Here is a 25,996-nt window from a genome sequence, read left to right as displayed (position 1 = left end):
CTTTTAGTAGTTATTAATTTACATATTTTTAATAGTTATACATTGGTTTTGCCCATCAGCATCAGTAAAAAATGATATAAAACCAATAACCCAACAGCTATATATAATTACCTGTGTTCCAGTTCTTAATATTTCTTAAAGAATTGTTCTATGATTTCTGCTTCCCAGGGAGAGGGACAATTCAAGGGAAGTGTATGCAAATTCTCTGATATTAAATTTGAGGACCCAATTATTATTTATTGGGATCACTGAACTACCCCAGTAGGGAACTGTGGCAAGGAGGAGCTGGATACGGTAACTCCCACCCTCTGAGAAGGTGGAACACTTTCCAGTGTCTTCTGATGAAGAATCCACCTAGAATCCACCCTGCCTTGCATAGGAGAATACAAAATACAGATGCAATAGAAAAGCAATGTGTACAGTGACACCATTGATAACACTGCCTGTCAAATTTAAATATACTGAGAATGCCTTTAAATTAATAGCTCTTGGAACTGGACCTTGTAAAACTCACTCATACGTGACAATTTTATTAACATTCCTGTTGCACATAGAGCACTGGAACTATACACATGAAGAACATCCATCATGACAAAAGGAATTTTTGTGTGTTTAATGGGTAAGATTATGGTACTTAAACACTGAAATTATGATAATCATGGTGAATAGGAAGCTGTGAATCCATTGCTGCCTTGCTTTCATGGAAAAGCAAAAATGCTTTTCCATGAAAGCCATCAGCAGCAGAGAGAGAGGGGCAGGGAAAGGGGAAGGGGATGCACTGGCATTGCTGAGGTGCATTTCTCAGTAATTCAATTACACTAACACGGAGACATTGCACATTCGCAAGGTACAAATTGAACAGCCAAGGCAGGTAAACAAATACATAACCCAACAAGGAGCAGGACTACTCCTTTAGCAAGGTCAGGAGTCCTTGTAATGAACAGTTATCTTAGGACAAGCTCTTAAACCTCATTTAATTAGGGTATGTATGACCTGGTCTATTTTCTTTGAGAAAACATTTGGCTTCTGCTTCCTGAATAAGATTGTTTGATATCAAAGTATTCTTAATTGTTTAACAATAGTAATTCTGACCCTGAAGGTCTGTTCACTCTTGACTAAAGTTTTATGAAAAGAGTTGCTCAAGTATCAATGGTGTCTTCATCAAATGCCAGGATTTTTTTTCAAAATACATATTATTAAAAAAAGAGGAGATAAATATTTTGGAGACCCACGGTGTTCAGTTTTGAATATCACTTTATTTAATTTGAAAGGCTTTTTGATTTCACTTCACACACCAAAAATTTTGCAAGATTTACTGACTGCAGCTTTTGCTCTGCAGGAGCAGCTGGAAAACTCTTACTCGTAAAGAAACACTTGATAAAAACTCACATACAACCTCAACAGACTAAAATTCCAAAACCTAGTGAATCTTGTTCTCTCTAGGATTGATTTGGGTGGGAAAGAATAATAATTTTCTCTGGATTTGGTTTTTGTTTTGGTGTTTATTTTTTTTGGGGGGGGGGGAGTGTGTGTGTAAAATGCCCTACAGCACAAAAACAGAATTTTAATAATTTTTCCCACTCACACAGTGTCAGATGCCAGTCTCTGCCAGGCCCCTTGGCAACACAGTTCCTGACCAAGTGGTCAGTCAGGGATGCAAGAATAAATACCTGGCTGGGCGGCTCTGCTGGCCACAGCATCTCCAAGGACCTCATTAGCTCTTTGGAAGGAGAAAACTTTCCATCCTGTCTCTGCTCTCTGTTGGCTGATCTAATTTCTCTCTCTCTCTCTCTCTCTCACATTTTACTTCCAAAATGGCTAAATTGGGTAGTGTGGAGATTGTTCCCACCATCACATTATCAACATCTACAGTACATGGATGTCAAAGAGTGAAGCATGATTATCTCTTTGGAAAATCCAAAGAACTTTAACAGGGGCCATCTTCTGAGAGTGTGGGAGATATTTTTCCCTCTTCTCTTTTCCTGTGGCACAGTTTTTGCAAAATAGCCCTAATCTTTATTGCTTTGTGGTATATAGCTCCTGCCATTAATGGCCATCAGGATTGATTAAATGCCTGAGCCTCAATGTGCCTCCCATGAATGGTTATCAGGATTGATTAAATGCCTCAGCTTCAATATTTAATCAAACTCACCAGCTGTTGATTGCTGTACACTATGAAATCATCAGATTATTCCTTAAGTGCGATGCAAGAAGGATTTTCCTACTGCCCCCAGAATGTCACTGCCTCCAGGGAGATTGTGGGAAGTTTTTCATTATGTTTGTGTTCTTTACATATAGATAACAACAATGGAACCAGCTGAAAGGAAATACTACACTCAGCATTTATATTCACTAATAAAAATAAGGACAAAGAATATCACACAAAACAATTTAGATGAGGTAATATAAGTTGTTTCCATTAAAAATAATTTTTAAAAAGTTATTTGTAAATGTACTCTGTATATTTGGGTTTGGTTTTTAATCCACATGTCAATACCAGGAAATATGACTGCATTGATTTTTACAGGATTTACTCTGTGTAGTTGATGCTACCACATGAATAAATTACTAGGTATTCATTCTTTATTTAGATTCCACTGTATTACAAATGAATTCTTATCTCATAATTTGCACTTTCTGCAAGCACCTTGTGGTTGACTGTCAAAATATATTCAGCAAATCTTCCAGACTAATTGGTAAATGGGAAAAACTAATTGTAGTTTATAGGAACATAATTAGGCTGGAAGGAGAGCCATGATCCCTGAGTTAGGGGGAAAATAAATGCCTGCGTGGCTCTCCAGCCAAGTTGTCTCTGTGACAACCAGGAGCCTGGGGGACCAGGTGATGCCTAAATGAGTGGGAAACAACAATATCTATTCATATGTCCTGCTTGACTGATGTGCTGAGGCTCCTTCCAAGGTTAATTCAGCATATGGATGTTATTTGTGATGCAATAAAGACTATATAGGTAGTAATTCATATCTGAAAATAATAATGGGATAATGAAAAAATTAAGACAAAGAAAAAAGTCAGTGAACAAAGGAAAAAAAAATCAGTATTAATTGCTTAATTCTAAACTAGCAGATTTCTGGAATAAATCCTAAAATAATGGGAGTACTTGGTGAGATTGGAAGAACGTGTACATAAATTGCAGGAGTGGAATTCAGTATGATCTGTACTTTCAAGCAGAAATTGGAATATCCTAGCAAGACAGAAGCTGTGAAGGACAGAACAGTTCAAATGCCTTGATACTTGTGTAGATCTAAGCTCAGATAATAACTGTACCCCATTTAGGGAATAGGGGTACAGTTATTATATGAAATTTGAAATTTGAAATTTGTCTTTAAAACATTTATTCTAGATATTTCATGTTGATCACCTTCTGGTTGATGAATATATTACCTTACTAATCATGGTGGTACCAGATCAATTAAATTGGATGAACTGTTGAAGTACACCTGTTGTGTTTTGCAGAGTTAACCTCAAGGAGTGACCAGTTCTACAGCTTTACTGAGAACTATTGGGGCTGGGATATGCACCCACCTAAAGAGAGATAAATGGACTTTTTTAAAGTTCTGAAAACCTGAAGGGTTGAGTTTGCCAAAGGATACACAGAATCCCTTATCTCCAGTATGGTTCCCCTCACTCCAGCTGTTTACCTAAGTGCACTTGTTGAAACGTGAAAGTTAAACTTTACTAAGGTGTTTTTCTTGATAAGGTGTTTTGGAGTATTATTAATTTAGGACTCAGTTTCTCCTCTGAACCTACAACTTAGGGGACATTGCAGCATTGTTACAACCTGGTCTGTTTGCATGGGATAGTTGGATCCCTGAAATTCCCAGCCAAGAGTGGTTCCTCACTGTTCTCTTCTCCCAGTTTAATGTGGAATTGCATTTGTCTCCCATTCCTTTCTTCATCAAGCTTTTCTTCTCCTTCCTCCTTCCCTCTTGGAAAATGCTCCCTTAAATGAGGGCAGGAAGGCAGCTGCTCCCTGCTTTTATAGAGCTGCCTTCCCTGTGGGTCTCCTTAAGCACAGTCAGGGGTAGAATTTAAGGGCTGAAAGTGAAAAGAATAATTTATATTTCCAATGCTGGAAAATCCCTGGTCAAACTCCTTCCCTTCTCCTTTCAATCTTACTTTACCAGTCCTGTAGCAAAGGAGATCTGAATGCCTGGGGACAAAGTGACGCCTCAGCAGCTCCAGAGAAAAGGTGTTGTCACATGTAGAATCCCATCCCCACCTGTCCTGTGGGCAGGGGTCAGGATAGAGGGATACAAGTGGACTCTGCTTGGAAATGACACATTTTTCCACTTAAAGTACTTTGTTTAATAATGTTTCTACAGCCTCGTTTAAAATTAGGAACGATGGAGGCATTTCCCAAGCTCTGTAAATAATGTCATTTCTCTGAGGGGTGCATGACATGACTGATATGTGTGTATTTTCTTATAATTGAATCTTGGCTGTATGGAGAAATAAGCAGATAAATAATTTAGGTTTCTTTTGTTTTCCTCCTTTTCTTCTCACTAATGAGAATAGCTGTAAAGAAGGGAAGAGTTCCCTCAGTTAATTGGTAATTTTCTAGCTGACAGTCACACCAAAGTCCCTGGTGTGAAACGCAGGGAGAAAAGAATCCCAAGTGAAAAGTAGAGAAATTACAATACTAGAAATTAACTACATTTTTCTGGAAAACTTGGTAGTAGGATTTAGGGTCTCCAGTTCGTGACTTAAAAAAAAAAAAAAGTTATTATGGAGCATGTTGAGTAAAAAACTAGAAAGAAAAAAGGGTGTCACAAGATTACTTCTGCTGGAGTTTTCCCAGGGAAAGGGAAAGGAAAATAAACCTGAACCTTTTAGACAAGTCCAAAACCAAATCATCAGATCACTCTGCTTTAAGTAATCAGTTTAACCTCCAGGCATCTCTAGTGGGGTAAATATTTTGCTTTTTTGCTCTGTGAGCTGTTATTTTTTTTATTTTTCCCTGAAGTATCATCAGTTTGGAATTCACCCAGCAAGCCAAGAAACATCTTTCTGAGTGAGTGTGGAGGAGTTCCCAGTTCACACTTAAATTATGGCAAATGGTGTTAAAAAAAAAAAAAAAAAAAAAGGATTAGACACAGCAAGTCTCATGAGCACTGTATGGTTGTGGAGATGTTTTTATTCTCACTGGTAAAAATTCCTCTTTTATTCTGAGATCTATTAAGAATTTTTCTCTCACTATTTGCAGCTAACTTCAGTATGTTAATATGACTTTGGATGATGGTGTTTAAAGACAATATAATGTAGCTTGTACTTGTAGGACTGCTGTTTTATTGAGGTATAAAATGCCCTGACCCCCCAGTCTTGAAACTGGGGCCTTAAACTTAATAACCAGGAGCTGAATTTTCTTTCTTTAGCTGAAATGTCACCTCTAGACCCTCACACAATGGCTTGTTGCTATCCTTAAAATTCTAAAATCTAATATTACCCTTACTTTTCCACCATCTTCCCTTTAAATTCACACATGTGGATTGAAGTATTTGAAATTCAGTGCTAATTTCCCCCCCTGGGAAATTATTATTATATTCAGTTACTGTACCTTGATGTCAGCCTGACTTTGGGGGAATCTGCTCCCTCTCCATGCTCTGAATGCCCAACTCAGCTGTTTCCATGAGGATCTGAGGAGGAAATTCCACCTCCCGTGCCTGGCTGCCACTGGGATTTCTCAGGAGATCTATAATACATAACGCAAGTTGCTGCAGTTTTTCCCCCCTCCTTTCAGTCAATAGCTTTAGTCCTTCTGGCCAGCCTTCTGCACCACAAATACCCAAAACCTCTCTGTTTATCAGCACTTTGTAATTGCTAAACAATGAGCTAGTTTTAATTTTGTGGTAGAGGGTCTATGATGAAAATACAGTTTACATTCCTGAATATAAATGACCAGTTATAATGGGATTTTGACCATTGGACAAATGTAGTCACAGAGATTCAGCCTGCTGTGAGCAGCTAATAAGAGTCCAGAAACCATAATAAAGTATTTATTGAGTATTCTTTTAGCAAATCACAACACTTAAAGCAGTTCACACTTGGAAAGGACACTGTGTAATTTCATTAATTTAATGAATAAAATCCAGATTAGGCCTTGGAAAAGATAGCTCAATTTTTTCTGAATAGAAATCAACTATTGTAAACCTCAAGAGAGCAAAATTAAGTATCTTTCAACTAAAGATTAACTGCCAACTTTATGCAGTCACAGACCTGATGGATGTCATGCTTCAGGTATGAGATTTTCAGAACTGTGCTTCTATTCTGCTGCATGGCTGGAAAGGCTTAAGTCCAGCAGAGTTTATTTGAGAAATTTTTTGTTAATGCCAAAGAAAAGGTTCCAGAAAATAAACTGTCTGTATGTTCTACACTCTCTCTGTAGCATTGGAGAACTTGTTCTGGTATTTCTCTGGAAGTCTGCATTGGAGTTCCTTGCTCCTGGATGGAGAGGTGACAGGATAGAAGATGGTTTTAAACTTGTTTCTGTCCTGACTTGGAGCAGAAACTGGTAGTCATTTCAAAAATCACAAAAAACTGGCATTAAATACGACAAAATTGAGTCCAATTTTTGTAAAATTCAAAGTCTGAACATATTTAAGGATAAGATGTTACTTAAGGAAGAATTGTCTGGAAAGTAACATCAAGGTTTCCAGTCTATAAATGTGATACCTGTAGGAAATAACTTTATTCCTGTCTAGAAAGAAGAAAAGAAGGCCCTTAGGCTTTTTTGAGTACATCTTATTCAATAAAATAAATGAGACTATTTAATATCCAACTGCCTTAACTCCAGTCCATTTTCTATGCTGAAATCAATCCCATTTCAGGTGTTGGGACTGCCCCGGTGCATTTTCAAGCACATGTGTCTGCAAAGGCAGGACATGAGTGAGGGAACTGCTCTGCCTGCTCAAATGCTGAAGAGCTGGGCATCTAACTTGACAAAGCTTTAATTTATTTAAAATTTATTTTTAAAAAATTTTCCCTGGTGAATTTTTCTTTTTTTTTCAGAATTTCAGGTTGGACTTGAGTCCAAAGATGCAAGATTTAAGCATGAGATTAAGTATTCCCAGCACAGCTTAAATAATGTAGGCCTGGGAATTCTGTTGAGAATTGAAGCTGAAAGACACTCATTTTAGTCTGAAAGGTTTTTTTGGTTGTTGATATGATTTGGGAGTTGTGGTGTTCTGATTAGGTTTGTATTATGAACTGTGGCAGTGGGGTTTTGAAGTTTATTTGTTTAAGAAATTGTTTAAAATGTTGTAATGGTTTGTTCCTATTCATCCCTAATAGTCTCTCCCTGAAGTTTTTTACCACCTGTTTTCCCAACTTTCCCCATGTCAGTCCTGATATTTCCAGATCCTTCCCTGTCCATCCTCCAAACCCTGCCCCTGCAGCTCATCTGTCATTTTTTGCTACACCCATTTATCTAGAAGCTTCCTTGTCAGTTATGATATTTCCCTTCACTCATTGGTATGCACTCTTCTCCTTCCCTACTGGTTTTATGTTTATGTATATCTCCCCATAAGCCTCCAATCCAGCCCTTGATTTGTTGCTAGGCTGTCTCCTCCCTGGGAACAGCCCATCTTTAAAAGTTGCTGGTTTTCCCTGTTTCACTCCCTTTTGCCTGAGCTGCTGCACCTGTACCGCTCCCTTCACGGGGAGGAATAAAGACAGTTTGGAGACACAAGCAAGGGGTTCCTTCCTTCTTTCCTTTGCCTCAATCCATCAACATGGGTCCACACTTATGGGCCACTCCTGTCGGGATGGGACCTCAGCTTGTGGCCAAACCGCTGCCCTCTGCCTGCACTGGCTGGGGCGGGGAGCGGCCACTCCGGCCGTGCGCCGAGAGGAACCGGAGGACGCCGGCGACCAGCACCACATCACCCCCTCTGTTGAGATAAGGCACGAAATGATGACACAGACACTGCTGCTCTCGAGGGGAACAAAAAAAAGAGGATCTTTATTTTCTGACTCCAACATTTATAGTTTTCCAAAGGTGACAGTGGATTGGAGGGTGACAGTGCCACCTCTCCAATGCCACTGGACAGACCAAGGGTCCATCAATTCTCTCCACCTCCATGAAAGAATTCAAAACATAGGTTATTTACAGAATTGTGTGTGAGAAAGTTTGTTGAAAGAATATAAACATCAGAAGGCTTTACAAAGTTTTACAAAATCAGGGCGACACCCCTCCTCCCATGAGCAATGTGAGGCATCAGTGAACACCAGGGACCTATGCAGTTCCTGAGGTATTATTTAAATGTTGGTAAATATAACAGAGATTTGCCCAACCTGCTGTAAGGTACCTGAATGAACAGCAAATTACCCAGCTTTTACTTCAGCAAAGTCTGGGATCTGCAGACCGAGATTTCCCCTGTGGAGTCTGATTTTGAAGATCTGCTTGGTGTAGAGAAGGAGGTGTTACCTCGTTTTGAGGGGTCCCAAGATGAGGGAAGAGACGACAAAGTTGACTCCATGTATCAGAAGGCTTGATTTAATACTATATGATATATAATATATAAAACTATACTAAAAGAATAAGGAGAAATATTTCACTACTAAGCTATGCTAAGAATAGAAAAAGGAATGTGTGTCCTCCCAGCCCGAGACGGCTGGAGAGGTTTTCTGTGATAGGCTCTTAACTGCAAACAGTCTGACGGGGCCAATCACAGACCTCGCCTGTTGCATTCCACAGCAGCAGATAAGAATTGTTTACAGTTTGTTCCTGAGGCTTCTCAGCTCTCAGGAGAGGAAAAAATACTAAGTAAAGAATTTTTCATAAAACATGTCAGTGACATCTCACACTTTTTATATTAAAAAGCAATTAAAAAGAAAAATGTTTGCAATTTCATCTGCTGGACCAAGCAGAGGAAAAAACAAACATCTGAGAGGCATTTTTTGTTATGTTTTGCCAATCAAAATATCAATCAAATGCTGGTGTGGAACCATCAGGGAAATTCTTCACCTGCAGAACATCAAATTCCCATCACATCACCAAAACAATCTTAAAATAGAAGAAAATGCAAAAACAGTCCAAGGAAAGTTCATTGCTTCAAGTCCAAACAGCTGAGTTTCAGGAAAAAGTCCAAACTGAAGATTTTCTTCTTTGACAGTGTGTAAAGTCCCTTTTGTCCTGAAACAGGCTTGCAAAAATTTCTGAGCTGCCAGCTCTTTCAACTCTTTTTATTTAATTTTTTTTTTTTTTTTTTTTTTTTTTTTTTTTTTGGAGAGAGCAGCAGAGAGAAGAAAGGAAGGGGCCACCGAGACCCCAAACAGGCTGGTCCACCAGCCACCGTTTGCAGGGGGCCCTGCACCCCGTGGAAGGAATAGGGACCCCAGACCTGGCTCACAGAACGGTGGGCCAGGTCCCGGCAGGGGGAACAAAGCCCCCAGCCCAACAAGCGCTGGCTGGGAGGCCCAGGCCCAGGGAACCGAGCCAAACGGCCCAGACCCGGCCCGCGGAGCGGGCTCTGTGTTCTCTCAACCCGGCACACAGCTGCCGATATCCGGGCAGCCCGAGTGACCGAACGCTTCATCCCCGCTGAACCGGTGCAGACCAGCAGCTGGGGAAGAAAAGCTTTCCAAGGGAACAACACCCCAGATCTGGGGGTGCTTTGTCCCCACAGCAGATGAGCGATGCTCACTTTGCACTGTGTCTCCTGCCTCTGCAACGCAAATGCAGAAGGTGTTCCCTCCTTCTGCCCCTCGGCACCACCCCCTGCGGGCTGGGGACTGGAGGCAGACGGCTCAGGAACCCCCTCCCCCATGCCACAAAGGCGCGCAGGGGGAGTCAGGCATTCCAACCCCCTGCGGGAAATCCCGAACCAGACCCGGGTCAGCCCGCGAAAAACACCGAGATTGAAAGCAAGCAGGCGGGCTGAGCCTGCGATCAGCTGTCGAGCCACACCCCCCCCACCGGAGGAGCAAGCCGGAACCCCCGTTCCCTATCCCAGCTCCCCCCGCAGGGACAGCCTCAGGACAGCCCAAGAAGCTCGGGGGGGGTCCAGACTGATCTCAGGGGCCACGGTGGCCACCGCGGGCGGCTCCGATGACGATTCCGCTGGGGACTCTCAAGCCCAGCCCCCTCCCCCGGCACGCCAGCCGGAGGCGAGGCCGCCGCGGGGGTCGGTGGGGGCTGCAAAGGCGAAAGGAGCGCATTCCCCACCGGGCTGGGGACCGCCGCCATGTCTTCTCCGGGTACCGGAAGCTGCAACACAGTTGCAGCCAGTGACGCCGGCGGAGCAGACACGGAAGACGGCGGCCCAGCCGCGGGGGGAGGCACCGCAGGAGAAGCCAAGGAAATGCCGACAAGCTCTGCTGGAGGCGATGGGTCCACCCCCGCCGGAGGCGGACCCGCGGGAGGGGCTGCAGGGGCCGGCCCCTCCTCCGGCGTGTGCAGCGGCTCACGCCGCGGAGCCAATTCACCTCCCCCCTGAGGGCAGAGAGGGGGTTCAAGCGGTTCCGTCGGCGCGTGATCCAAGGTCGCAGAAAAAAACCTTTCTTCTGCTGCGGGCAAAGCGTCGCCCCCCCGCGCCGATTCGGGGAGGCTGGAGACTTCCAGGCAGCGGATTCGGACAGGCTCCCCTTTTACCAGCTCCAGCGAGAAGGGAGACAAGCCCCGTGCATTCGCAATCCACTGATATGCCAATGCCTTCCGTCTCAAGACTGGGAAGAGAGTTCTGAAATGTGGATAAATTCGAGGAAAACCAAGTCCCCGGTAAAAAAGATCTCGGATAATGAATTCCATGCATTCCCTAACATATGAATCAAAGGCATACAGCACATCAGAGAAAAAACCATGGTGTTTTGCCCACCGGAAAAACTCATAGAAATGTGTCGTTAGCATAGGAATGCTGTCGTCCCGACCCCATCTCCTCCAGAGGCCGATAAGTTTCTCCTCTGAGGGAGAGAATGGAACCTCTGCCTCTGTAGGCACTCTGGTCCACAACCGAATCTGCCTCACACGAAGGGCAGCATTTTCAGGAAGGTAACTGTAAGCAGTACCTTGTGACAGTGTCCTCTGGGCGTCAGCAGACTGCATTGTGCTGCGAAGACTCCCGAACCTCTTGTCTCGGAGACTTTTCAAAGGTTCTCTCTGTGGCCAGCCTTGGCTGTGAACTCTGCCCAATATCAGGATCTCTGGTTCTTCAGCTTCTGGCTAGAAGCCACTTCTGTGGCGATGTGCCTTTATTCTTCACTCGGGGTTCACCATATGTTACCTCGTTTTCTGGGGTTCCAGGATGAGGGAAGAGACGACAAAGTTGACTCCATGTATCAGAAGGCTTGATTTATTATTATATGATATATAATATATAAAACTATACTAAAAGAATAAAGAGAAAGATTTCACTACTAAGCTATGCTAAGAATAGAAAAAGGAATGTGTGTCCTCCCAGCCCGAGACGGCGGGAGAGGTTTTCTGTGATAGGCTCTTAATTGCAAACAGTCTGACGGGGCCAATCACAGACCTCGCCTGTTGCATTCCACAGCAGCAGATAAGAATTGTTTACAGTTTGTTCCTGAGGCTTCTCAGCTCTCAGGAGAGGAAAAAATCCTAAGTAAAGGATTTTTCATAAAACATGTCGGTGACAAAGGAGGTGTGGAGGTAACAGGCAGGATTTTGATAAACTGAAATATTGATTGCACTGAGCTAGAGGTGACTGCTGGGGATATTTCTCCTCAGAGACACCTTCGGCTTGCAGGCTGTTGCTGTTAGGCACTCGGAATGGGCCCATGCAAAGCAGAACTCAGTTTACCTCTAGTGGAAAAGGTCCAGGCGATGGTGAAGAGAAAGAGAGCAGGTTCTGCTGGAGGGTTAAATCCAGAGTTTATTCCAAGGTATTATTACAGTTCTGAATCTCAGTACAGCTCCAACAGACCCCGACCGCATGGCTCCAACGCCTTTTAATCTCACAGGAAGGTGGGAGGGAGGATAGGTGAGCCATCAACCAGGTGGGAGGGGGAGAGTCTCAGGGGACAATGACACCTGGACAGGCCAATGACTCAGGTCTGAAAAGCATCTTTTGAACTTCTGCCAATCAAACGATGCCCTTGCTGGAATGTGGGACTTGACAGACAGACAGTAATTAGGAATAGGGCAGGGGGCAGGCAAGGAGGAAGTAGTCACAGCTGAGGGACAGGATTTAGCTTTACACCACAACACTGAAAGACATCAGGATGATCTTTAAGATCCCTTTTATCCTAAATAATTCTTTGTAGAGTTAGGGATTTTTTTTTTCTTTTACTCCAGAATCAAATGGGCTGGAAAAGCAACAAGGTGTAAATCATGAGCTATGTGAGATAGCCAGATATACTAATGCTTTAGAGATATTAATTTTGACTTATGAATCCTGCTCAACAATCAGCAGTATCATTCTTATAATTAAGAATTTTAGACAGGAGATATCCCAGGAAAAGGCTCGCAGAGGTTGTGCTGAGCTTCTTGGGAAAAAGAGAAAAAAAAAGCTGAAGGGAGTGAGTAGTGAATTTGCCTTGTCACTTTTTGTAGAACTCAGAGAGGTTTGAGTAAATTTTTGATAAAACGTTTATTTTTAAGGGATATTTAAATATTTGCATGCTGACAGCTGCTAATTTTTGCACTTCAAATTTCTCAAAGAAGCCCAAAATGAGGAACTGTTTTTTAAAGCACTGACTAATGTTTTCCTTACATAAAATTTGAAGAGCTAAATGTTGTTATTAAGTGCCTACAAGCTGACAACTTCAGCAGCTGAAACCAGGGGGTTGTAAAATAAAACAGACATTAAATACTGAGAAGGAGAAGGAGAAGCTTATTTAGAAAATGCCAAGTCATTTTGCTTCACATTCTGTCCAAATAAACAAATGTTGTCAAAACTGGGTGTGAGCACTCAGCAAGTGTCTGATGGAGTGGCTAAAATGCCTTTTCTGGGCTTACCTAAAAACAGAGGCCAGACAAAAGTAAGAGAATAAAAAGCAGTTATATTTATTAAAGGGTCTTCAGGTACATTTAGGGCAGACAAAGCACCCCCAGGGGCTACACCCAAAAATGGATGAGGGGTCATGGGTTTCCATACTTTTATAGGTTTGGTCCATTTGCATATTGGGGGTTAATCTTTCAGTTACAGCTTCAGGTAATGAAGTCATTTACCCCAAGTTTGCTCTCCACCAACTTAATTTTGTTGACATTTCTCAGGGCCTGAGGCAGTGAGGTGTCCTTGACTCCCAGGCCCGGAGAGGAATTGTTCTGTCTGACTAAAATGTGAAGCTAGCACTATATATGGAGTTTAGAGTCACACATGAAAGAATTGCGGGATTACAAATATATGAAAATACAAAAACTAAAATCCTAAGGTGTCAGTTGCTGCTTTCAATAGAGGTTTATCTGGACTGACAGGGCGGGGTGTTCCTTGGCTGCTGCTTCTGGTGACGGGAGTGTGACAGCCACAGACTCTCAGAAAGGGTCACACTGAGAAGTTTCCTGATCAAAACTACAAACACAGTTCACCTGCTGTGAATCCAGGCGAGCCAGCTCTGGTCTGGGGTGATGAATTATTATTTCTCCTCACAGATTTCAGAAATTTGCTTGGGTAGTAGGGGTGTGGAAGTGAAGAATTCCCTGGCCTGGCCCACAAGAAAACATGTGTTCTGCACTCTCTGCATGCCTCCTTAGGAGCTCAAGTAGCTGAAAATTTTTAAGCTCCTCATGTATCTCATTCAACCCCAAGTGCTGGTCAGCTTTGTGCACAGGGGGAGTTCCTGGGTTTAGGCTGAACTAATTCTGATAGAGAAAATAGCAAGAGTTCTGGTACCTATGTGTCTTTCTTATTCTTCTTTCTCATGCCCTCCTGAGAGAGAAAGGAGAGAGGCTCCTGAAAGCCCAAGCAAATGTGGTGAATGACTCTGGCTGAAACCTTCAGACTGGGATTAGATGCATAGAACCAGCTCACAAGTGAATATTTTTGTCTGTGATGGAAGAGGCAACCAAGTGTTGCACTTGTTCTTTCACACCTACAGCTCCTGCTTCTGCCAAGATCTGTTTCCTTCATTTGTGCCCTTATTTAGCATGCTGTCCACCTACTATCTGCATTTCCATTATGTATTTTAAATTAGCAATAAAATAACCATTTACATAATGAATACACTTATATTGATATTATGTTATGTAACTTAGAGATGATGCTTAATTATGACTTGTTTATAATTAGATCTCTTGCTATGCCAACTAGCTTTTATGTTATTACTATAAAACTTCAGGAACATAGAAAAAAATGGGTAGGGTCCAAACTGTCATGGATGAATCGGGATGGTCTTCAAAGGGAAATTTTGGCTCTAGAGATAACTGATACATTTGAGTATCTCACTGTTTTAAAGAATCAGTCAAGACCTTTGAAGGAAGGGCTTTGTTCAGTGCCTTACAAATGGCTTTGAAGGAATGGCTTGGTTCAGTGCCTTACTTGGTTCAGTGCCTTACAAGATCAAATATTTATAAAATTCTAAAATTAGACTGATCAAATTAGTAAAAACCAATGCTATGTTTAGTCTACACTTTCTCTGTGTGTGCTGCTTCTTAACCAATTATCACCGAGGGCAAACATCACTGTTGTTTAGAGGGGAAAGCAATTTGAGGTTGCACACTTTATCTATTACTGGTTTGTCTCTGGTTGGAGAAGGGACCTGTCATATCTCACTGAGTGTGGTAGGAGACAACTGGCTTGTAGCATGTGTGTGTCCTGGCAGCAGCCTAGAGTGGTCTTCAACCACAAACTGTGTTGGGAATGGAAGTGGTTCTGCTAAATATCAGAAAAGATGTCGGTAGTCCCACACTGGGAGTCTGATGCCACTGTCTGCAGGAGCTCTGGCTAGCTTGATGGAGTTCTGGAGCAGCAGCAAGTGTGGGAAACAGACCTGGCTGGGGTGTTGCCAAAGCCAGAACCCCAGAGTTCATTGCTCTGCAAAGGAGCTCTACAGCAAGGCAGTGAGGACTGGACAAAGAAGGCAGGGGAGGCTCTTCTGTGGAGAGGTTCCAACTTGTTTATTGGTGAGGAAAGGCAGAGAAAAATCAGGAGAAGGGCCCACTAGCAAAGGGCTCAGACAACAAGAGCGCTTCAGTATTTCTGTGCATAGGTTTTTAAACTATCAAAAAATGGAGGGGGGGGGTGGATACAACAGCATAACCAATAGGGTAGCTTTTAGGGCGTGGTTCCAGGATAACAACCAATCAGGGTTAGGGGAGGAGAGAGGGTCTGAAAGGGGATTGGTCCAGGGGATAATTGGCAAAGAACCTTCTAGAACAAAGGGCAGGGTTTATTATGACAGACAAGGCAGAAGGGGCAGGGCTGCCTTGACAGGCAGTGAAGGGCCTGGAATAAAGGGAGGAGATAGCTTAAGGGACACTTAAATGGGAGGGCACTCTCAAGAAGAAATCATTTGCATCAACATGGTGGGTGGCTGCACACACCATTAAAGAGCTGAACAACTAACAGGCACCCAACAGCCTGAGGTGTGCTGAGCTGCCCTGCTCTCCCTGTGGCTGGTGGTGAAGATGGTCGCTGTGAGGGACCATTCACAGAAAGTTGAGTTTGGGCTTGCATGGGGAAGACCCTTATTGAAAAGCTCCTAAACACAACGAACAATGAGAAATAAAGCACACCTTCAGGAGCTGTTTTCAATGGAAAATGGCACTTCTTTAAAACAGGGAGGCAGCTACTTTGCACTGGAAAGGTGAATTCATTTTGCTTTGTCATGTGAGATTTCCTCCCTTAGGGAAAATAGCAATTCAGAAAACATATTTTGGAATTAATTGCAATCTTGCTCTGTAACTCCTCCAAAGTTTAATAAAGCAGTCTGGTCCCTCCAGGGTTCCTTTGGGAGAACTAATACACTAAAATATGTAGTGTAATGTCTGTGACTTCTCCTACAAAGCTCTGTTCCTGCAAAGACAGACTGGGGGAAACGCAGCTTGGAGACCACACACCCATCTGGAGAGCATGTTTCAGAATGGAGATAGAAACATTTGGAAAGGTCAGCTCTCTGCATTAATTTTAGGTTTACAATAATTAATGCTGGATAATCATGGAAGAATTCTTAGATCATCTTATAGAATGGTAAATAGGCCTCCCCGTTTTAAGAATTTCAAAAAATAGCAGATACATATTTATGAATCAGGCCAGGATGAAACAACTGAAGAAGCACATTCCTCTAATTCCTAAAGAATTTTTCTTTACTTTTAATTCCAAGTAATTAATTGGCTTTTGGATCATCCCAGTTAGTTTTCTGCTCCAATGCAGAGCTGTATTTCAGAAAAGTCTGGGCTGCTCGTGTAGTACAGACTATCCTTTTCCTTCCATTATATAATGTTTAGTTTATCTGTTATGGCAACATAAATGCTTTTCTAATTTTGAGGTTTTTTCTTTTTTTTTTTTTTTTTTTAATTAGAACATGTTTCACATTATTTATTTTTCAACTATTGTTAATTTTCTACTAGGATGACTTCAGACTGTCCTTTATTTTTTTTTTCTTTCTTATTTGTTTTTTAAAAACCATATTAATGAAATAGAATAAGAAAACAGAATAATGAAAGGAAAATGGGTTTATTTTGGTTTTTTGTTCTACTTTGAAGCCCAGAATCTCTGGAGATCTCTGGAGATCTCTATCAAACCTTCTACTCCAAGCAGGACTTCCAGGTCAGCCAGAGTATTATCTAACAAGTCTTGTAGTCCTGGAAAGGGTGGAAGACATTCATAGCTGACATCTTAAGGCTCTGAACATATCATGTTCTCTATATTTAGAGGTCTAGTTTAGTTCTTTTTGAAGTATATAAATCCTAATTGTTGCTTCTCTGCTATTTCTACATAGAACTTATTCAAACTCATTCACAGGAAAAATGAAACACTGAAAAGAAATGTTGTCCATAAGCTCCTATAGAAGGTTAGATTCCTGAATGCTACAGCAGAAAGACATTTTTATTTGTTTCTTGAAGTGGAAAGAAAGGATTCCTTCAGTGTTAACTGAAGATCTCTATTTTGTTTTTAAAGCTTAAATTTGAATTTAAATTCAATAGAAATCAACTTCTTTCTCTGCATAAACATGCTCTAGAGAATTATGACCAAAAACCAGCTACAATATGCCTAATTTGGCAGCTTATTTATTGCTTTATTGATTAACACTCAGGCAACAGCAGCAGTAGTGAAACACTCCCTTCAGTTTTTCCATCTCTTTACTCCTGATTTTCTCTCTCTGGATTACCCTGTGTGTAATCAGTAGAAAATGTCAATCATTCTAAAACCTGGTGTCTCAAGAAACAGAATCAGGATTTTAGGCTACTTAACTGTATTTCCAACTTAACTTTTCTATAACAACAACAACAGCAAAAAACAACAGAGAAAAAAAATCTTACTGTTTTGCTTTATTTGAAAGGTTTTTTTATTGTTATTATTCAAACAAAATGTCAAGTGGATGGCACTCCAAAGAATAAAAGCATGAAAACAAACTGCTAGATAAAAGTGCTGTTTTGAACAGACTGTAAAGTTCTGAGTTGGTGCAATTACACTGCAGATATTGGTTGGAGTCAGTATCTGTAAGAATTTGTGTAGGATACATTTTCCATAGGAAAGAATTCGCAAGAATAAAAGAGGGCATTTGATTAAAGCTCATCACATTCTCTGCCTTGCATCCAGCAGTCCAGAAAGAATTTTTTAGGTAAGTGAAAGGAAGAAAGACAAATACAGCTCTTTTGAGAAGTTTGTAAAAACAGTGGGAACAGAACAGATTAGACATGTGAGGTGGAATTGTCATTTTTGATCTTTTCCCTGTAGATCCATAATGCAAAAAATTATATCTGGATATCACATTATCACATATGTGTGTGTGTGTATATATATATATATATATATATATATATATATAAAAATAAATGTGAAATTAACATGTGCTACAGAATCAAGTTTCTGCTGCCCTTATGGCTCTTGCCCTGCCCAAGAGATCTGAACTCCAGATGTATTTTGTGCAAGAAGTCAAGGAATTTCTGCAGTAGCAGAATCTCTCCCCTTGGGAGAGATGTAGATGCCAAGATAACCATCTTAAATACAAGAAGAATTATTTAGTACAACTCCTAAAGGCACAAACAGCACTTGTAGCCTTTGTGAAACTTGAGCAGGATTCACCCCCAGGTGAATTCCATGAGTTGCCAGATGCCAGAAGCTCTGCAGGAGATGTTCATGCTCACCCCACAACCTCTTTTCTTCTGTTGATCACATATGTTTAGTACTAATGGGAACAGAGAGTCTTTGCTTTTATGCCACATTTCATGCCAGGCCCTACAAAGCAATTCCTGGCCTTTCAGGAGTCTCTTCTAAGAGAGGTTTTTGCAGAGCTGATTCTCATGCTCTGGTTCCTGTGTCCATTTTGGGAAGAGAGTATTGGAATAAATCACAGGAGACTCCATTTTCTTCCTGGTGAAGAAAGCCCATTCTTGCTTCACATAACTCGTTTTTATACTGTTTTAGAGACCTCATGTGTGACTCCAATTGGTTAGTAGCTTTCTTGCCAATTACTTTATTGGTAATTAATAGTATTTTACTTGTCTATCAAATCTGTCTACTCTTGAATTGTTTACATATTTTCTTCACTGGTTCTTATGGGATAGATTTAATTTTTATGCAGGTGTTAGTTGTTTTCACCCAGGAATAGATTGTTATGAACAAACTGTTCACACCAGGATTGCTTTCACCTGGGAACTTGCAAAGTGTTAGCTTGACAAGGCTAGCCACTGATATAACAGAGCAGGCCTGGTTTTATGAAGCCTTTCATTTATAATTTTTCTACCTTACTGCAACAAGAGAGGTTCTGTAAACCTGTGCACTTTCAGCTGGATCACCATGCTGGCTTTTTATTGCTGTGAGCAACTAATGGCAGCACTGGAAAAGGTCTGGAATGTAGTAATAAATGTGTGAATAAGCACTCCAAATCCTGTTTGTGGGGATGCTCGAATGGTGCAGAACACAACTCACTTGAACAGCACAGGCATGTCGCAGAGCAAGTGTTACGTGGGACAAATCATACCTGTACTTGGAAAGTGAGATGCTCTGTAAACCCCAGAGAGATGGGGGAAGATAAACCTGGCTGTTGGTTAACATGTGCCACAAGTATTTAAACAGGAACACCAGAGGAAGCTTTCCTCATCATCTATGTCTGGTGTGGAAGGAGAAAGATCAAAGTGTCTCACTGGCTGGTTTTAACGGCTGTGAATTAGCTCTGAGCAAGGTGTTAATTAAAAAACAATCTGGAAGAAAGTTTCAGGATTTGCATTTTGCAACAGAACTTGGCACAAGTCAATGGAGAAGTTTTTCTAAGGTTAAGAGCATTTTCCCATAAGCCTGGCTTGGTGTGTATTTCAAATGATGCAAAATAGCTCTCAGCAAGGATCAATGCATTTGTCAGATCAAAACTGCACCATATGATTTACATTACCTGGGACTGGCAGTAGCCTTATTTATCAGAGTAGCCCAGACGTAAAAGCCTCATTCTGCAGTTCCATTTACAATTTCTCTAAACCATCTGTGGAGAATATTTTGTGTGTCTTTCTCCCTGTCATACTGTCTTTTAAAAATATACAAAGCACAAGACTAATAGACTGAATTATCAGGAAAGCTTTAGGATCTGATGGGTCTTAATTTGATGGTCTGTGTTCTGTCTCTGCTTTGTTGTTGGACTATTGAGTATGTGGAGTTCTCACCTGTGTTGGCATGAATGGAGACATGCTTCAAGAAAACCTGTAAACTTAATCTTTATTTGAAATCCATTGCCATTTAATTTAAAATGTTTTAATTTTAATCTGATTCAGTTATAGAAAATATTGATAGTGTTCTGTGATGGCAGGAGGGGTATCTGGTTTTCACTGTGTTCCCCACAATTTTCCAGTGAGGTGTTGAATTCTCTGGGTTGCTCCAGGATATGGCTCTCTCTAAGGACAAGATCCCTTTTTTCTCTTATTTCTGTATCTTATTTCTGAAGCCACAAGGAAATAGTTGACAAGAGAAACAGGGAGGCACTGTGAGCTGGGTTTTTGAGAAATTAATAATGAAGTACTTAAAAATGCTCAGTGTGTGGTACAATAAATATATTAGAAAAGACAACCTAGTAAGGATTGCAGGTAATTAATGGAGTTGTGCTTTTTAACAGTAGTTTCTGCAGTGTAATCATGCTGAAACTCACAGGAGGCACCTCTTCTCTATTAGGTGGATTTTTGACTAGCCCAGCTTCCCAACACCCTCAGATTTATGATCTCATGTCTCTTCTAGGGTGTCTATAATTAAGCAAAGCTGAGGGTAAGATTTAATCAAATGATGCTGAAATTAAACTCATTTCACATCGTCTGAAAGGCTCCAAAGTTTATTGATGCCTGGATATTGAATGTAAATGTGCTGTATTCTGGTCTGGTTTATTCGTCTTTAAGGCTGATAGAAGAGATTATTTTTAGCTTTTCTGATATGTTTCTACAGCAGTAGAAACCAGGTCCCCCCATATGAATCTATTATGTTTTATTTAGGATCCAGAGATGCTGTTACATCTTTCCACCTATTGCTATGCTTATCTGAGCATGATATAAATGCATTCTGCTATAAAACACAACAGTATAAAGCACTAGGTAAACTTCAGAGCTGGTAATCTCCTGCTTTACTGCTTGGGTTTGAAGGGGCTCTAGAGCTTCTCTGCATGAGAAACCTGTTATTTTGCAGCTTTTTTGGAGTACACGTTGGAGTCCTTTTCCCTGCTGCTTTGACATGTGAAATGGTTGCTGCTACAGCTGGGTTTATTGCCATCTTTAGCATTGTTAGGATAACAATGGTAGGTGATGAAAGAGAGCACACCACACCATTATGATGGGCTAAAAATTGGGCATTTTAGCAAATGAGTAAATGGGATTGCTCATTCTTTCTCTTTTTGAAGCAAATGGGGAAAATGTCCTTTGTAAAGTGCTTTGAGAGCTGCAAATACAACATGAATTGTGTGTGCAAATTGCTATTTATCAATATAAAGAAATGCAGGTAGCTGGGATTTGAGTACAGGATTGGTGTAGATAATAGAATAAAGCCCACATTTCATTAAATGAGTCAGAAAATGAAAGTTCTGGAGGAGACTAATCAGTCCACCAATGCTTGCAAAGGAATGTGAGTCACCACACACTGAAAAAGGATGTTTTAAAGTGCTGATGGGTGACATCATGGTTAGGCAGCAGTGGAGGGTAACAGCAAAATTGTGGCTGGTCTTTTTGAGTGGCCATTGAGGAATGCACATTCCCACTGTAATTAGGTGATAGAATGTAATTCCTCTGATTGCCTTTGAAAATCTTGGTTTCTTAGTAAATATATTCCCCTTTTCAAGCATAATTTTACAATATGCTGCCTATATTTTTCCTTTTTATATTCTTCCTTAGCAGTTGCTCTGAGTGGCTCTGAAATATTAGCCAGGTTTAGCAGTTCTAGGGAAGTGCAGTTCCTGCATGATGCTGAGGCCAGAATGTTACCAGTAGGTCACCAGCAAAAACTTTGAGCCTTTTGGCAATCTTGGCTGTGGTAGAAAATATTAAAAATAAGCACTGAAGTAAACTGATTATCTTGGTTATATCAGTACTAATGTACTGCCCCTCTGAGGGTGACTTTTATTGCCACAGAAAACAGCAAAGTTTGTTTCTCTTCTTACGAAAAAACAGTGACCCTAAGTCTGAAACCAAATGGAGATGCTAATATGATTTTTCTTGGCTCAAGGAACTTTCTGTGGCTAAAAACTAGGGATTTCAGTCAAAGAACCCAAAAATACCACAAACCTGGGATGAATAATGCCTGGAAATAGCAGACAGACTTGAGTCAGTGCACAAGATCTGACAGCTTTGAATAAATGCTGGATTCAGAGCTCCTTGTGTCTTTCCATTCAATCTGGTGGAGGTCCCAAAGGGAGAGGGAGCAGAGCAGCTCCCACCATCTGCAAAGCTCAACTGTAGTGGATGCAAAGTGCCCACAGTTAACTGGGTACTTCAGCATCAGATTTAAGTTCTGTGAGGACTCGGTTCTGTGTGTTTCAATGATTGTCTGCAACAAAAATAATGTCTATGATCTATCCAGTCTGTGTGCTTCAAGGGAAAATAGAAAGGGTGAGACACCATCAGCATGTTTGAGTTACTGTGGTACTGCACAGAATACCCTGACAGTTCTACCCTGGATGGGAGTTAGTTGATAAAATATAAAGACGGGGGGGGGGGGAAAGGAAAAAGAAAAGATAGATACTAAGAGCCATGGATGTAAGTTAACCTAAGATTATCATCTGTATATCAAAACTGTGCAAGACTTTTGAGACCAGACAATATGAGCCTGGAAACTTTCAGCTCCACAGTTTAGTGGATTATGGAGCTGGTGACTAAAGGAAGCAGTGCCATTAAAGAATTCCAGTGCTGGGATGTGTCAGTATTTCTGGATATGCCCAGATTTCTCTATTAACATTAGATGGGTGGGTGTAAGCATGGGACATTACTCCCAGAGTTGAAATGACTCTTGCATCATTTTTCTTATTCTCCAGGATGATTCTGCAGCATAAGGTCTAAGAGGGACACACTACCGAAACTTCACTGCGGATTTTACAAGAGCAAAATCTTCAGTGAGAGGTTGTAGCTTCCTCCAGTTGGGCATTTTACCTTTCTATACCCACACAATTTAACAGGGAAAAAAAAGGGGTGGTTGATTTTTTTGTGTTATAACAGAAAGCAATCCTAGGAAGGCTTGATGGGGCAGCGAGTTTTTCTCACATTCCCAGCACTCCTCTTTTACTTTTGAGGGGGACTGGGAGCTTACAGAGCTCCTACAGAGAAGGGTGGGCTGTGTGTGAAGGAGTGGAGGGGAGCAGGAACGTCCCCGGTCCTGTCCCTGCCCCCAGTACAGCTTCCCATCCCCCTCAGAGTGGTTTCTGTGCTCTACATTTGCAGCACCATGAGGATGACTTTGTTAAAGTGATCATTGTTGTGAACACTGTAATTGGAAAACCAATTATCAGTTAACAGATGCAGACTCTCACAGCACTGAACTGAATGGAAATGAAATTAATGTAAGCATGATGTTTCCAGAATCATATAAAAATTACTTTATAACTTTCTGCACAATCTTCCTTTCATTATTGTCCCAGCAGCTGCCTCATTCTGTAGCACTGTATCAGGATCTCTGTGTCCTGAGGTGATGCTTCCTCAGGCTGATGGGCTGGAAATCTCTGCCTCAGAAGTGGGCAGGGTGGCAAATAACAGCAGGGCAACAGCTGAACTTGAGGTAAAAGCACCCCAGCATCTGCCTCTGTGAGGGTAAGGATAGAAAATTGCCTCTCTTTTGACCTGCTGCTGCTGTCTAAAAGACATTGAAAAACTGGAATGGACACCCTGATCATATAGGTAAGGAAAGCAATTTTTCATGCAAGGGAAACACCATAAATGATTCATAGTCCCCATATTTCTCACGGATATTTCCTGTGGGTGTAGAGAAGCAGGGATTAGAAATGAATGGCAGTGCTTACTGTTCATAAGGGGCTTGCCTGGAGGTGATTTTACTTTTTTAAGCTTTAAAATTAACTCCACAGATGCCAGTCCCCAGAGCTAAAATCTGAAAACCCTCTACAAGCTTCAGATATGTGAGACAGAAAGAAACACAGCAGGAGGCAATTGAAGATGATGGGAAAGTGTTTTGTTTGTCTTCCTTACTTCCATCTGCAGGATCAGGGCCATACACAAATGATATTTATGCCACTTGTGCAGGAACAGAAATTTGAAATGATTTTCCCCATAATGTTCTGTACAGTCTTACATAACACCAAATCCCAAGTCTCCTGAGACCCACTCATGCTCTTCAGCCACAGGATGAGTCTTATTTCTCTGCAGTGCAAGTACAGTTTAGATGGAAAACAATACACATGGGGATGGGTGGAAATTCAGTCCTTAATTTTAATGGAGATTTATGTGGAGTCATGTACACTATCTCCTGAAGGAGAGGAAATACTGCCAAGAATAAAAATGTGCAATAAAAAGATCATATATTCTATCAGTGGGCAATTAGGAGCCTTGCAGCCTCCTATTTCTTGCTTCTATATCTGAATGGGAATTATATCAATTATATCTGCCCAACTTCCATAATCTCTGGGGAGATGGGTGCTGCAAGCCACTGCTCATTTAAAAATATTTTTATGTCAACTTCCACTGTTTAAAAAAAAAAATGTCCCTCAAATAATGAGAAAGTATTGGAAAATATTGGAAAATGGGCTTGTTTTGATAATTTGATGCATCAATGATTTTGAAATTTGTAATCAAAACGTCTTCCAAAGGTTCCTTCATCCCTCTCCTCCCCTGTATACTGTGACAGTACCAGAAACTGCTCAGTTCTGTATCATGTCTCCAAAGATTTCCCTCCTCAGGAACATTTTAGCATTTTGTGCAGAATGTCCATTCAGCAATCAATATCTGTCACTTGCTCTTTAGAGCAGCTTTGGTAACATCTTAGAACTGTCCAAGAAGCTGACATAAAGTATATTTTATTGTGCTGAAGAGATTTAGTTGCAGTAATTATCAGTAAAACCAGTATTAGACAAGGATTACATTCTGCTGCACCTTGTTATGGTGGATGTGCTCATACACCATGAAGTCCCAAAGAAACTTCAGCTCTAACTTCTCTCAGGCCTGCATTGGCAAAAAGGATTTTTCTGACTCTGGATAACTCTCTCCCATTCAGGAATAGCTCGAGTTCAGGTAGGCCCAAGATATGTTTAAAGTTTGGTTAATCATAAAGCAGATTAGATTGCCTTTAATGTCTAATTCAAATTTCTGATGCTGAGCAGCAGCTGAGCTTCTCCACAATGGTTGCATATCACTAACTATCAATGTGCTGCAAAATGAGGGATTATATGTGTTTATAAGATGTCCTGTTCTATCTGCCACACAGGCACTGTAGCACTGGAAAACACATCTCAAAGCTTAAAGCTGAAATCCTTCTCAGTAGAAAAAGAAATAAATTATTCCTTTTGATATCTTCTTATGCTGTTATAATTCTTGACAGAATTGCCTTCTTTAGCAAGTTGATTTCTAACAGGATGAACTTTACTGCTTTTCTTCTAATTGTAGGAAATGTGTTTTAAGTATGACTTAACATTTCAGAGCACTTGCCCATGTGAAATTCTATTTTTTTTTTTTTTTAAGAATCTGGTAGGCCATGATATTTTCTCCTGGAGAGTAGGGACAAGAAATTAGACTAATTCAAATATTTGGGTTTATTATCAAATGTTCAGTTGTTGGTGATTAAAATGTTATTTAATAGTTTGTACAATATGCTTATTTCAAGAATTCTGAGAGCACTGCCTAAATAATTGGAGCAGTGCTGGAGTGTCTTTTGTAGGTGGATATTATCCCTCATTTGTATTTTCTAGAACCTGCAGGCAGCTCTAAATGGCACCACTGTGTGTTGCTCCTGTATGGAAATAAATATGGGCTTGCTTGAGACACCCATGTGTCCATAAGTCATATTTACAGTTAATGAAGGGTATCTGGGTGAAATTCCTACTATCTCATTTCCTTTGGGAAATATGTCTTCTCTCTCTCTTTTTTTTTTTTTTTTTTTTCTTTTTTTTTTTTTTCTTTTTTTTTGGTAAGATTGGGTGGGTAAAAGATTGTTTTATAACTGTAATACCCCAGATAATGATTATTGTTCCACATGATATTTAAACAGCTGGATTTAAATAAACAGATATCAACTTATTTTTGAAGGGCTTGCCCCAGCATGGGAGAGTCCCTGTGTAAAAGTCATACCTTGGAGTGATTTGATCTAATGCAGAAACTCTGAATGAAACCACACATTCCCCTGAGTCTGTTTTCATCTTTGTAGACCTTGATCTTAAAAAGGCTTAACTTCACATGCTGTGCTGGTACTCAAATATAAATAATCCTGTGATTTACTGTGCTTCTGCACATGCTTAGAGTCTGGGA

The sequence above is a fragment of the Serinus canaria genome, chromosome 18, assembly GCF_022539315.1.
Source record: "Serinus canaria isolate serCan28SL12 chromosome 18, serCan2020, whole genome shotgun sequence".
Classification (NCBI taxonomy): Eukaryota; Metazoa; Chordata; class Aves; order Passeriformes; family Fringillidae; genus Serinus; species Serinus canaria.
This window is presented reverse-complemented; position numbering follows the sequence as displayed.